This window comes from Bombina bombina, chromosome 9 (genome assembly GCF_027579735.1).
Source record: "Bombina bombina isolate aBomBom1 chromosome 9, aBomBom1.pri, whole genome shotgun sequence".
NCBI lineage: Eukaryota > Metazoa > Chordata > Amphibia > Anura > Bombinatoridae > Bombina > Bombina bombina.
In genome coordinates, this window is record NC_069507.1 from 180,169,116 (window position 1) to 180,181,451 (window position 12,336).

Consider the following 12,336-nt stretch of genomic DNA (forward strand, 5'->3'; position numbering starts at 1 on the left):
ATGTGTGTCACAGGGGGGGTGGGGGGTGTCCCTTTTTCTTTTTTTCTTCTCTCCCCTTTTTTCTCTCTCTCTCCCCCCTTCATCCTCGCTCCCCGGGTCTTTGCTATGGTCCATTATGAGGACGGGTCTCCATTGCTTTGTGATGAAAATTAGTGTGAATCCTTTTTACTCCCCTTGATGGATATTAGATTAGCAAGATGAATAGTACTGATGATGTTTAATCTTAGTTTTTTGTCTTGGAATATAGGGGGCATCAACTCACCTATTAAAAGGAAATCTGTAATAAAACATTTGGGTAAATTCAATCCGGATATAGTCTTCCTACAAGAATTACATCTTGATGCTAGGGAAATACCCAAACTGAAATCTAAGTGGGTGGGGGAAGTAGTGGCGGCTCCATTTACCTCTAGGAAGAGGGGGTGGCAATATTATTGAATCGTAAATTAGAATACAGGATAGGTAATGTTGAACTTGACTCCAAAGGGAGGTTTTTAATATTGGAGTTGGCAATTAAAGGTATTAAATATACACTCTGCAATATATATGGCCCTAACCAAGTTGACCAAAATTTTTGGTCTGTCCTATTGGTAAAACTACACAGTTTCATAGGAACAAATTTAATTATCGCAGGTGATTTTAACTTACTAGCAGACCCCTGTCTGGATACTTCTAATAATAAGATGTTAAACAGTAGAGGTAGAAAAATGAGAATATTTCAGAGATTATGTTTCCATCTGGGGATGGTTGATTTATGGCGAGTTCAAAATCCGGATGTCCGCTCTTATACGTGCATTTCTCATGCGCAGAGATCTTTCTCTAGATTAGACTATTTTTTGATTTCAGAACTGGATAACCAGAATCGAAGATATAGTTATTTCTGACCATGCGGTTATTATATTGGGACTTAGGGCCGCAGGTAGACGGCTGGGTCAGAACTATATTTCCTTCCCTAGATATCTGTGTAATAATATTAAATTTCAGAACCATCTCCGATTGAAATGGGCTGAATATGTTAATAATAATCATAATTATATAGACAAGGTTGAGATATTTTGGGAGGCCTCTAAAGCTGTCTTGCGCGGAGAGATTAAGTCCTATACATTATACTTGTCAAAAAGCAGTAGTTTAGGGGCCAGACAATTAGCCAACCGTGTGAGGAATACATATAGAGCGTATATTGCCTTGCGCACGAAAGAATGTTGGGATGCCTATGTTACAGCGAAGACACTCCGGGACTCATTTCTGAAACAGATTAGTGCTCAGGAAGAACTCAGAATGAAAGCAAGGTATGGAGGGTTTACGGGTAGATCTGCAAAGTTCCTAGCTAGGCTAGCTAAAGCTTCTCCTAGATACGCAATTACCTCTATTAAACAAGGAACCTTGAGATACACAAACCATACTAATATAGAAAAAGTATTTTTTGACTTTTATCAGGATCTATATACCCAAGAGCCTATTAACCTACAGAAAAAAAGAGACATTTTGGGACAAGATTAAAACCCCACGTATATCCATAGAAGCCAGAGATGCCATCAATGCTCCGATCACGGAAGAGGAAATAATAGGGGCAATTAAGAACGCGAAATCCAATAAGGCAGCTGGTCCAGATGCTCTCCCCATAGAATATTAGAGAACCCTCCAACCCCAGTTGCTTCCTGTATTAGTCGTAATTTAATTTTTATTTTTCAGAAAACATGAGTTGTTCCTCATCTTTTACAGCCGCAAATATTTCACTGATCCTTAAAAAAGGGAAAGATCCCGAATTACCAAGTTCCTATAGACTTATTTCGGTATTAAATACCGACTATAAGCTGCTTGCATCTATCATAGCCTCACGATTAAAACCTTATATGGGCGATTTAATTCATGAGAATCAATCTGGCTTTATGCATGGTCGTAAATCGACAAGGAACATAAGGAAATTACTTATCCTGATTGAATCCTTCTGGAATATATATAAATCTAAGGAATCCTACAGAAGTATTGATAAGGCTATTTTAACGGTTGATGCGGAAAAGGCTTTCGACAGGGTCAGTTGGAATCATTTGTTTTCTACGCTAGATGAATTCGGGTTTTCGGGCTCTTTTAACAATTATATACGTTTAATTTACAGCACTCCCTCCTCCGCGGTAATTATTAATAACACCTCCACCCAGAGATTCAATCTATTTAGAGGGACTAGACAGGGTTGCCCACTTTCCCCCTTCTTGTTTAATCTCAGTATAGAACCTCTGGCCATTCTAATACGGCAAGAATTGGAGGGGATCTCATTAGCGAGGGAGAAGCTGATTCTCCTTCTCTATGCGGATGATCTCCTCCTATTCCTATCTAATCTAACAGTGTCATTACCTATCCTACAGAGCATTACCCAAGAGTTTGGGGATATCTCAGGGTTCAAGATTAATATAGCTAAATCTGAGCTTATGTGGATAGATAAAAATCCTGCATTGCACCTGGACCACCCCTTCAGGGAGGTCCTGCAGATTACATACCTGGGCTTACGACTATCTAGAAACCCGGAGGAATGGTATGGTCTAAATTATAGGTCTATAATGGACTCCTGTAAGAGTAAACTAGAGGAATGGACCAGGCTTCCTATCTCATTAACAGCTCGGGTGACTTTGATTAAAACAATCATCTTCCCAAAGCTTCTTTATATTATGCAAAACATCCCATGGTTCCTACATAAGAGAGATATCACCATATACAATAAGGCTTGTTCCAAATTTTTATGGAATGGCAAAAGACCGCGGATTGCCGCAGGTAGGCTCATGAATTCTAAGACATCAGAAGGTTTGGCACTCCCCGATATTCAGACATATAATCTGGTTATAATAGCTAGATTTGCATTCGACTGGTTAACGGGGAAGGAGCAAATTACATCATTTATGTGGGAATCACAGCTGGTGGCCCCATTTAAACTGAAAGCCCTGTTACATTGCCCTCTTACCTCACTTCCCTCTAATATATTCTATCTAGATACTCTGAAGAATGTCATTATCGCCTGGCAAAGACTCTGTACAGACATGGGCAACTCGCCCTATGTTTCACAATATCTACCTATAGTGGGTAATCCAGAATTTAGTCCTGGTCTCTCGAATCGGATATTCATAGATTGGGAAGCTAAAGGTCTTCGAACCTTATCTCAGATGCGTGATATGGGAGGGCATATATTATTATTCCAAGAAATTGTATCTCGGTTTGGTATAGGGCAACGACATATGGGAATGACTGGTCACTGGGTGAGCTGCAGACTAGGATCTCAATGTACGCACCAGGAATATATGCAATTTCCCCCCTATATGCACTACTAAAACAGAAATCATCAAAAGCACAAGCAGACGAGATGGTAGTTAGATGGGCTATCCCATTCCCGAACATAGATGAGCAGATTATCACAGAGAGCTTTAAAATAACGCAACAGTCCTGGGTCCCGACATCTTGGAGGGAGTCCCAGATAAAAATCGGGCTACAGAGATATCTTACGCCGGCTGTGTTAGCCAAATGGTATAAAACCAAAGCTCTTTGCCCTAGATGTTCAAATACTGGTGCTGACCTCTTACATTGTCTATGGAGTTGCCCTAAGGTATCGCAATATTGGGGGAAAATCATATTTTGGATGACAGTTGTCTTGAAGGTGGACTATAAAATATCCCCTATTGAGATCTTTTTTCTGGTAAAATATAGGCACACAATTAAGAATCATAATCTGATAAATACCATCATATTAACTGCACGGAATCTCATTTTTAAGACATGGAAAGCGACAGCTTCACCCACAATGGCACAATTCAAAAGGGCTTTGACTGATCAGTTCATAATAGAACAGATTAACCTACCTTACCCCACAAGAAAAACATCTAGTAGTATTTTTCAAGAAATGGGAAATATTTTTAAGATCATTACCCCTATTGCTTCAAAAAAAGTTAATTAATTAAACCATTTAGTAACTCGGAATATCTGCAGATGAATATATTGGCAGGTCATTTCCCTGGCGAATGGGCAATGGACAACGAGTGAGTGCTTGGGGGTGAGGGGGGGTGGGGGACGGAGAGGAGCGTTTCCTTTTTTTTTTTTGTTTGTTTGTTTGTGTTTTGTGGTGTCATGTTTGGGGTTGGGGGGGCTGGATCCTGGCTATACTGCATATTGGGTATTGTTCATACAATGCGGGGATAGAATATGAGAAATTATCTGAATCGAAGAAAGTATAGCTAGTCCACTTAGGGCCAGCAGGTTACATTACACAATTTTACCTAAAGCTGAATGTTCACTTTACAAGATGGCAGTAAGATCTGTCTTCAATTAGTCACAGACACTATCGGCGCACTGGTCTGGTTCACCTTGATTGTATCTAATTATGTGTGGATTTGTGTATAATCACTGTTTCTCATTACCTTTAGTTTAAGAATGAAGGTAATTTTTTTTTTCTTTTAATTACAAATGTTTTCTCATATTTTAATATATAGACATATAGGTCTTTGCATAAGGGGTTTTTAGTGGATGTTTACACAGCACATTATTTATTATTCCCCACAGAGGATTTATGACGATTATGTCTTTTCTTGGTTTTTCAAATTGTATAGCTTAGGATGCACTATATTAACTCGAATATTGTATGTATGGTTTTTTTCTTTTTCCTGTGTCATTGTATTTGGACAAAGTATCTGTTTGTAATTTTTTTCTGTGCAACCTCAATAAAAAAGAAAAAGAATTTTTCCAAGAAAGTAATTTAATATCCAGAGAATGCATAGGCTCAAACGGAGGAGCCTGTAAAGCCCTCAAAACCAAATTAAGACTCCAAGGAGGAGAGATTGACTTAAAGACAGACTTGATGCGAACCAAAGCCTGTACAAAACAACGAATATCAGGATGATTAGCAATCTTTCTGTGAAAAAGAACAGAAAGAGCAGAGATTTGACCTTTCAAAGAGCTTGCAGACAAACCCTTATCCAAACCATCCTGAAGAAACTGCAAAATTCTAGGAATTCTAAAAGAATGCCAAGAGAATTTATGAGAAGAACACCAAGAAATGAAAGTCTTCCAGACTCAGTAATAAATCTTTCTAGACACAGATTTACGAGCCTGAATCATAGTATTAATCACTGAGTCAGAGAAACCTCTATGACTAAGAATCATCCTGAAGAAACTGCAAAATTCTAGGAATTCTAAAAGAATGCCAAGAGAATTTATGAGAAGAACACCAAGAAATGAAAGTCTTCCAGACTCAGTAATAAATCTTTCTAGACACAGATTTACGAGCCTGAATCATAGTATTAATCACTGAGTCAGAGAAACCTCTATGACTAAGAATCAGGCGTTCAATCTCCATACCTTCAAATTTAATGATTTGAGATCCTGATGGAAAAATGGGCCTTGAGATAGAAGGTCTGGCCTTAACGGAAGTGTCCAAGGTTGGCAACTTGCCATCCAAACGAGATCCGCATACCAAAACCTGTGAGGCCATGCTGGAGCCACCAGCAATACAAACGAACGTTCCATTAGAATTTTGGAAATCACTTTTGGAAGAAGAACTAGAGGCGGAAAGATATAAGCAGGTTGATAATTCCAAGGAAGCGACAACGCGTCCACTGCTTCCGCCTGAGGATCCCTGGATCTGGACAGATACCTGGGAAGTTTCTTGTTTAGATGAGAGGCCATCAGATCTATTTCTGGAAGTCCCCAGATTTGAACAATCTGAAGAAAAACCTCTGGGTGAAGAGACCATTCGCCCGGATGCAACGTCTGGCGACTGAGATAATCCGCTTCCCAATTGTCTACACCTGGGATGTGAACCGCAGAGATTAGACAGGAGCTGGCTTCCGCCCATACAAGTATCCGAGATACTTCTTTCATAGCCTGAGGACTGTGAGTCCCACCTTGATGACTGACATACGCCACGGTTGTGACATTGTCTGTCTGAAAACAAATAAACGATTCTCTCTTCAGAAGAGGCCAGAACTGAAGAGCTCTGAAAATCGCACAGAGTTCCAAAATGTTGATTGGTAATTTCGCCTCCTGAAATTCCCAAACCCCCTGCGCTGTCAGAGATCCCCATACAGCTCCCCAACCTGAAAGACTCGCATCTGTTGAGATCACAGTCCAGATTGGACGAACAAAAGAGGCCCCTTGAATTAGACGATGGTGATTCAACCACCAAGTCAGAGAAGATCGAACATCGGGATTTAAGGATATTAATTGTGATATCTTTGTATAATCCCTGCACCACTGGTTCAGCATACAAAGCTGGAGAGGTCTCATGTGAAAGCGAGCAAAGGGGATAGCGTCCGATGCAGCAGTCATGAGACCTAGAATTTCCATGCACAAAGCTACCGAAGGGAATGATTGAGACTGAAGGATTCGACAAGCTGAAACCAACTTCAGACGTCTCTTTTCTGTTAGAGACAAAGTCATGGACACTGAATCTATTTGAAAACCCAAAAAGGTTACCTTTGTCTGAGGAATCAAGGAACTCTTTGGTAAATTGATCCTCCAACCTCCTGTCTTTGAAGAAACAACACAAGTTGATTCGTATGAGATTCTGCAGAATGTAAAGACTGAGCAAGTACCAAGATATCGTCCAAATAAGGAAATACCGCAATACCCTGTTCTCTGATTACAGAGAGAAGGGCACCGAGAACCTTTGAAAAGATCCTTGGAGCTGTTCCTAGGCCAAACGGAAGGGCCACAAACTGGTAATGCTTGTCTAGAAAAGAGAATCTCAGGAACTGATAGTGATCTGGATGAATTGGAATATGAAGATATGCATCCTGTAAGTCTATTGTAGACATATAATGCCCTTGCTGAACAAAAGGCAGAATAGTCCTTATAGTCACCATTTTGAATGTTGGTATCCTTACATAACGATTCAATATTTTTAGATCCAGAACTGGTCTGAAGGAATTCTCCTTCTTTGGTACAATGAATAGATTCGAGTAAAACCCCAGACCCCGTTCCAGAACTGGAACTGGCACAATTACCCCAGCCAACTCTAGGTCTGAAACACATTTCAGAAACGCCTGAGCCTTCACTGGGTTTACTGAAATGCGTGAAAGAAAAAATCTTCTCACAGACGGCCTTACCTTGAAACCTATTCTGTACCCTTGTGAAACAATGTTCTGAATCCAAAGACTGTGAATCGAATTGATCCAAATATCTTTGAAAAATCGTAACCTGCCCCCTACCAGCTGTGCTGGAACGAGGGCCGCACCTTCATGCGGATTTGGGAGCTGGTTTTGACTTTCTAAAATGCTTGGATTTATTCCAGACTGGAGAAGGTTTCCAAACGGGTCAGGCTTCTGTTCCTTATTCTGACGAAAGGAACGAAAACGATTAGCAGCCCTGTATTTAACTTTAGATTTTTTGTCCTGAGGCAAAAAGGTTCCTTTCCCCCCAGTAACAGTTGAAATAATAGAATCCAACTGTGAACCAAATAATTTATTACCTTGGAAAGAAAGAGAAAGCAAAGTTGACTTAGAAGTCATATCTGCATTCCAAGATTAAAGCCATAAAGCTCTTCTAACTAAAATAGCTAAAGACATATACCTGACATCAATTCTAATGATATCAAAAATGGCATCACAAATAAAGTTATTAGCATGTTGAAGAAGTTTAACAATGCTATAAGCATTATGGTCTGACACTTGTTGCGCTAAAGCCTCCAACCAGAATGTTGAAGCTGCAGCAACATCAGCCAAAGAAATAGCAGGTCTAAGAAGATTACCTGAACATAAATAAGCTCTCCTTAGAAAGGATTCAAGCTTCCTATCTAAAGGACCCTTAAAGGAAGTACTATCCGCTGTAGGAATAGTAGTACGTTTAGCAAGAGTAGAAATAGCCCCATCAACTTAAGGGATTTTGTCCCAAAATTCTAATCTATCAGATGGCACAGGGTACAATTTCTTAAACCTTGGAGAAGGAGTAAATGAAGCACCCAGACTATTCCATTCCCTAGAAATTACTTCTGAAATAGCATCAGGAACTGGAAAAACTTCTGGAATAACTACATGAGGTTTAAAAACCGAATTTAAACGCTTAGTAGATTTAGTATCAAGAGGACTAGACTCCTCCATATCTAATGCAATCAACACTTCTTTAAGTAAAGAACGAATAAACTCCATCTTAAATAAATATGAAGATTTATCAGTGTCAATATCTGAGGCCGAATCTTCTGAACCAGATAGATCCTCATCAGAAACAGATAAGTCAGAATGATGGCGGTCACTTCAAAATTCATCTGAAATATGAGAAGTTTTAAAAGACCTTTTACGCTTACTGGAAGGAGGAATAACAGACAGAGCCTTCCTAATAGAATTAGAAACAAATTATTTTACATTAACAGGGACATCCTGAACATTAGATGTTGAAGGAAAAACAACAGGTAAAAGATTATTACTAATGGAGACACTATCTGCGTTAGAAAGTTTATCATGACAACTAACACAAACTACAGCCGGAGGAACAGATACCAAAAGTTTACAACAAATGCACTTAACTTTGGTAGAACCAGCATCAGGGAGCGTCTTTCCAGAAGTAGATTCTGATCCAGGGTCAGGTTGAGACATCTTGCAATATGTAATAGAAAAAACAACATATAAAGCAAAATTATCAAATTCCTTAAATGACAGTTTCAGGAATGGGAATAAATGCCAAATAAACAAGCCTCTAGCAACCAGAAGCAATGAAAAAGTGAGACTTAAATAATGTGAAAAAAAGGTGGAGACAAGAATGGCGCCCACATTTTTTGGCGCCAAGTATGATGCCCACATTATTGGCGCCAAGAACAACTCCAATATTTTTTGGCGCCAAGTATGACGCCACATCCTCTGACGCCAAAAAAACGACGCCCACATTTTTTGGCGCAAAAAACGTCTGTAACACATATACGTCAAAAATGACGCAACCACGAACAAACATCCGGCATCAATTAGAGCGCCGGAAATGACAAAATTTTGCGCCAAAAAAGTTCGCGCCAAGGATGACGCAATAAATTGAAGCATTTTCAGCCCCCGCGAGCCTAACAGCCCACAGGGAAAAAAGTCAATTGAAAATTTTTAAGGTAAGAAAAAATATTTATTCATATGCATTATCCCAAGTAATGAAACTGACAGTCTGAATGAAGGAATACTGATTATCCTGAATCATGGAAAATATAAGTTTAAACACATATATTTAGAACTTTACATATAAAGTGCCCAACCATAGCTTAGAGTTTCATAAATAAAATAAGACTTACTTACCCTAAGACACTCATCTGCATATAGTAGATAGCCAAACCAGTACTGAAACGAGAATCAGTAGCGGTAATGGTATATAAGAGTATATCGTCGATCTGAAAAGGGAGGTAGGAGAAGATATCTCTACGACCGATAACAGAGAACCTATGAAATAGATCCCCTAGAGGAAGACCATTGTATTCAAATAGGCAATACTCTCTTCACATCCCTCTGACATTCACTGCACTCTGAGAGGAAAACCGGGCTCCAGCCTGCTGCGAAGCGCATATCAACGTAGAATCTAGCACAAACTTACTTCACCACCTCCATGGGAGGCAAAGTTTGTAAAACTGAATTGTGGGTGTGGTGAGGGGTGTATTTATAGGCATTTTGAGGTTTGGGAAACTCTGCCCCTCCTGGTAGGAATGTATATCCCATACGTCACTAGCTCATGGACTCTTGCTTATTACATGAAAGAAATATTATTTTGCTAAAAAGCTCACTAGCATCCATGATCTGATCATCTGCTAGCTCTGAACAACTAAAAAAAGAAAAAACTAAATTTATGCTTACCTGATAAATTAATTTCTTTTACAATATGACGAGTCCACGGATTTCATCCTTACTTGTGGGATATTAACCTCCTGCTAACAGGAAGTGGCAAAGAGCACCACAGCAGAGCTGTATATATAGCCCCTTCCCCTCCACCCTCAGTCATTCGGCCGAAGGTATAGGAAGAGAAAAAGGAAAGGCTAAAAGTTGCAGAGGTGACTGAAGTTTACAAAAAATATAAAGAAAAACTGTCTTAAAAAGAACAGGGTGGGCCATGGACTCGTCATATCGTAAAAGAAATTAATTTATCAGGTAAACAAATTTACTTTTCTTTTACAAAGATATGACGAGTCCACGGATTTCATCCTTACTTGTGGGAAACCAATACCAAAGCAAAAGTACACGGATGAAAGGGAGGGACAAGACAGGAACCTTAACAGAAGGCACCACTGCTTGAAGAACCTTTCTCCCAAAAATAGCCTCAGAAGAAGCAAAAGTATCAAATTTGTAAAATTTGGAAAAAGTGTGAAGGGACGACCAAGTCGCAGCCTTACAAATCTGTTCAACAGATGCATCGTTTTTAAAAGCCCATGAGGAAGCAACAGCCGTAGTAGAATGAGCCGTAATTCTTTCAGGAGGCTGCTGTCCAGCAGTCTCATGTGCCAGGCGGATGATACTTCTCAACCGAAAAGAGAGGTAGCCGTAGCTTTCTGACCCCTACGCTTTCCAGAATAAACAATGAATAATGAAGATGATTGACGGAAATCCTTAGTTGCCTGTAAGTAAAACTGTAAGGCACGTACCACATCCAAACTATGCAACATACGCTCCTTCTTAGAAGAAGGGTTAGGACATAAGGAAGGAACAACAATTTCCTGATTAATATTCTTATTTGAAACAACCTTAGGAAGAAATCCAGGTTTGGTACGTAAAACCACCTTATCAGAATGAAAAATGAGATAAGGAGAATCGCACTGTATAGCTGAAAGCTCAGAAATTCTTTGAGCAGAAGAAATAGCAACTAAAAATAGAACTTTCCAAGATAACAATTTGATATCCATGGAATGCATGGGTTCAAACGGAACCCATTGAAGAACTAAATTCAAACTACAGGGAGGAGTAATGGGTCTAAATACAGGCTTAATTCTAGATAGAGCCTGACAAAAAGACTGAACATCTGGCACATTTGCCAAACGTTTGTGAAACAGAATTGACAAAGCTGAAATTTGTCCCTTTAAGGAACTTGCTGATAACCCTTTCTCCAATCCTTCTTGGAGAAAAGACAGAATCCTAACTTTACTCCATGAGTAACCCTTGAATTCACACCAATAAAGATATTTACGCCATATCTTATGAAAGATCTTTCTAGTGACAGGCTTTCTAGCCTGTATCAAAGAATTGATGACCAAATCAGAGAATCCTCGCTTCGATAAAATCAAGCGTTCAATCTCCACGCAGTCAGCTGCAGAGAAATAAGATTTGGATGTTGGAAAGGACCTTGAATGAGAAGGTCCTGTCTCAATGGAAGTTTCCACGGTGGCAGAGAGGACATGTCCACTAGATCCGCATACCAAGTCCTGCGTGGCCACGCAGGCGCTATCAGGATCACTGAAGCTCTCTCCTGTTTGATTCGAGCAATCACGCGTGGGAGGAGAGGAAACGGTGGAAACACAAACTAGGTTGAACAACCAAGGCACTGCCAAGGCATCTATCAGTTCGGCCTGAGGATCCCTTGACTGGGGGATCCTTATCTTGGAAGCTTGGCATTTTGTCGAGATGCCATAAGATCCCATTCCGGTCTGCCCCATCTGAGAATCAATGAGGCAAATACCTCCGGGTGAAGTTCCCACTCCCCCGGATGAAAAGTCTGTCGACTTAGAAAATCCGGTTCCCAGTTCTCTACTCCTGGGATGTAGATCGCTGACAGATGACGAGTGGGCCTCCGCCCAACGGATTATCTTAGATACTTCTATCATCGCTAAGGAACTCCTTGTTCCCCCCCTGATGATATATGCCACAGTCATGATGTTGTCCGACTGGAATCTGATGAATTTGGCCGAAGCCAACTGAGGCCACGCCTGAAGCGCATTGAATATTGCACCTCGCCACAGCACTTACCTGCCCCCAGGGTACTTCGAAACGAACAGCCAACACTCCAAGCCAGAGACTACTGTCCAGGAGCAACCGGAGTTACTGCTTGCTGCTCCTGTCAGAAGGAAGTGCGCATCTGAGCATGCGAAGACAAGCCCCGCCCCTTATGGCCGAAGTTGGAGTAGGCCCAAACACAACCGCATGGGAAGCGGTTTATCATAAAACTAAGTGGAACACAAAACACACCCCAAACACATCCAGCAAGTCATGCTGGATACATAATAAAAAATAGCTCAATCGTTTAACTGCTTAACGATCTAAAGCCCTTATGCCTCTCCCTGAGTGTCATATCATGCCCTTATGTCAGAAATACAAAATAATAAAAGGGATTCCAGTAACATCCTTCTGTGAAACAGGTCTACTGCTTACCCCCTTCCCATATAGGGAAATAAATGCCAGCCAGTTCTGATATATCAAGTTT

The 12,336-nt window shown here is 40.3% G+C and overlaps 1 protein-coding gene across 1 annotated transcript in view; it reads right to left on the minus strand.

Annotated features, from left to right (window-relative positions):
• The window catches only part of LOC128640146 (RRP12-like protein), a 213,700-nt gene that overhangs the window by 85,364 nt on the left and 116,000 nt on the right, over nucleotides 1-12,336 (minus strand). The window lies entirely within an intron of this gene.